The sequence below is a fragment of the Arachis ipaensis genome, chromosome B04 (genome assembly GCF_000816755.2).
Source record: "Arachis ipaensis cultivar K30076 chromosome B04, Araip1.1, whole genome shotgun sequence".
NCBI classification, from domain to species: Eukaryota; Viridiplantae; Streptophyta; class Magnoliopsida; order Fabales; family Fabaceae; genus Arachis; species Arachis ipaensis.
The window spans coordinates 11,444,896-11,447,744 of NC_029788.2; positions in this window are offsets into that span (position 1 = coordinate 11,444,896).

The following is a 2,849-nucleotide window of genomic DNA, read 5'->3' on the forward strand; positions in this document are numbered from 1 at the left end:
CAATCGTGCAGAATTTTTATATACTATGATAAAGCTAACGTACAGGTGCGGGAGTATTCAAATTGAGTAAACTTAACTAATCAATACAAATAAAAGATAACTTACGAGGTTAATGAAAGCCCGGAGCTTATTTAATTTATTTATATTAATCAAGCCATATATCATTCATCATAAAAATACCTTTTTGTTTTTTTTGTCAGGACATAAAATACCTTAATTGGACAACTAATTCAGCATTCCACCAAACTTAGTTCTTGGGCCATATGTAATAAAAATTAAAATAGCAATGGATTCAAATGATGAGCCCGTTAATCCTTGATTTTTGTTGGAATAATAGTTAGTTACGAGTTAGATTAGAATTTGGTTCGCTCTACTATAAAGATGTGAATATGTGAAGATATAAAGAGATTTTATCTTTTGGTAACACGTGCTATGGTTAAGGGAGTATAGTGTCAGATTTGTACTAGCTGCCGATGACTTTGGGAGCCTGAGCTGAGAGGTTGTTGCGGCATGCGAGTGGATTCTTTTCAGTGAGAAAAAAAATGGATGGTGTTTAGTGTAGGATCTATTTTTTATTGTTCTTTCTCTTCTATTTAATTTTGGTCTCACTTATAGAATTAAAAGTGAGAAATTACACTCTATTCTTTCGGAGTATTAAAAAAAATAGAAAAGATTCATTTCCGTTATAGCATAATGGGATTTTGTGAAATTGAATTCCCTTGGGCGCTCTGACTTTTGGGCCTCAGTTTATGCCTCAAATATTGGATCTTTAAACATAATATAAAGGTTATTCAAGCAATGTAAGTTTTTTTCATTCAAAAATATTTTTGAGAAAAAAACGTATTTCTCATAAATCACGTTGATGAACATTAAATGATAGTGATAAAAAAAAACTCAACCATAACTAAGTAATTTTTGCACCTACATGATGAAAAGAAATTGACAACTGGAGGTGGAGGGAGAGGGAGAGAACAATACAATTAAGTATGTAAATGAAGCAAAAGCACTTATATTCATACCAAATGTATCAACTTCTTTATTTTTTAATCATCATAAATTCATATTTATAGGATCATAGTATATTTAAAAAGTTAAAAAATAATAATTAACATAAAAGGCATCTATAATTATAATAGCTAAAATTTTTTTTAGAATGATGTCATACTACTTATTGCGCCTAAAGTTAGGTCGTTGTCCAGAAGCAATGCGTTGTATGGCTTGCATACAATGTCAAATGAGTAAGAGCCGCAACATCCGTATCCAGGTATAGTGTTAAATGAGTCAGAGTTCCCGTGTTTTCGTGAATGGATGAGAGTAAGTAAACTAGTTCACAAAGAAAAAAGTAATAGGTCGAAGCGACAAAAGGTTGAGATTTGGGACATGGAAGATAGGCACTCTAACAAAAAAATTCATGGAGGTGGTGGATACCATGACAAGGAGAAAGATTAACATTATGTGCCTACAAGAAACAAAATGGATCGTACAAAGGTTAGGAAGTTAGATACTGTAGCACCCTTACTTTTAACACCTCATGATCGTACTAAAAGTTCAGGTGTTACTTACCTCTAATCTTTTAATTTGTTACTATATTTATTTAATATCAAGCCTACTTCGTAAATATAAACCGAGTCTTTAATTATTAACGCAAAAAGTCTATACTTTAAAATCACATAGTCACATATCATATTCACATAATAATAAATACTTAAACTTATTTACAATTCTTTAAACACAAATTTTACCCCTCTAATAACCAAATAATAAATGTCAAGAGAAAATTAAATTCTAAGACTAAACTAAATACAGAAAATAAAAACACATATATATTAAAGCTCTGTAGTCGGTCGTGGCTTCGCGCTAAAGCTTCCTGAACCTGTCACTGAAAAGAATTTCTGTAGGGGAGTGAGAACATCGTCCTCAAAAGGATTTTTAGTAGAGGGTTTAAGAATTGTTATAAGAGGATATTTAAAAGAAAACTGTTTTTCGATTGCACTTATTATCGCTCGTCTTATGAATCTTTTTTTAAAACCAATTGTTAATTATCTAAAACCTTTTCAAAGAAACAATATTTAATTTTTCAGAAATCTAAAACCCTTCTTTTCTGGTAAGAAAAATTATAATTAGTTTCCTAGACGGCGGTATGAATGACCAACCTGTTCCAAACATAGGTTCATTAAGTCTATGCTGAACCAGCTTGATTTTTTATACTTTACTAACAACTCAATCAAAAACCAATCACAGTCTTTACCCCTTCACATAATCAATTAACACAATCATCATCTCATCACCATTAATCTCAAAAGTATCACATTAGAACAAACACAGACAAAACAGACAAGGAAAGCACAGGTATAGATAGCAGTTATAGCATATAGCTCAGATAGCAGTTAATAACAGTTTAACGATTAGGCAAACTAAAATAAATTCAAACTCAAGTAAAGCATATAAATGCATATGATGCATGTCTGTCCTATGGCTGATGATATCATCTGTTGGTTATATAGCCAACCCTGACAAGGGGTGAAAGATATAGAAAAACCTAAGAAGATCATCCATGAGGTGGTCAAGCGAGATCTACATATAAATGGTCTCTCTGTAAACATGATACATGATCGAATTTAATGACGTCGTTTGATTCATGTACTCAACTCCACCTAATGGGAAAATACTTTGTTGTTGTTGTTGTTGTATTTAAAAATATTAAAAAAACAATATTATTGTTTATTTTCTGTTTCTATTATTTTGTTAAAAATATAAATAAAACAATCAAAAAATTAAATATTAATAAATTATTATTTTTTTACAAAATTAATAATATATATGTAATCTTTTGAATAGTATGTATTTTA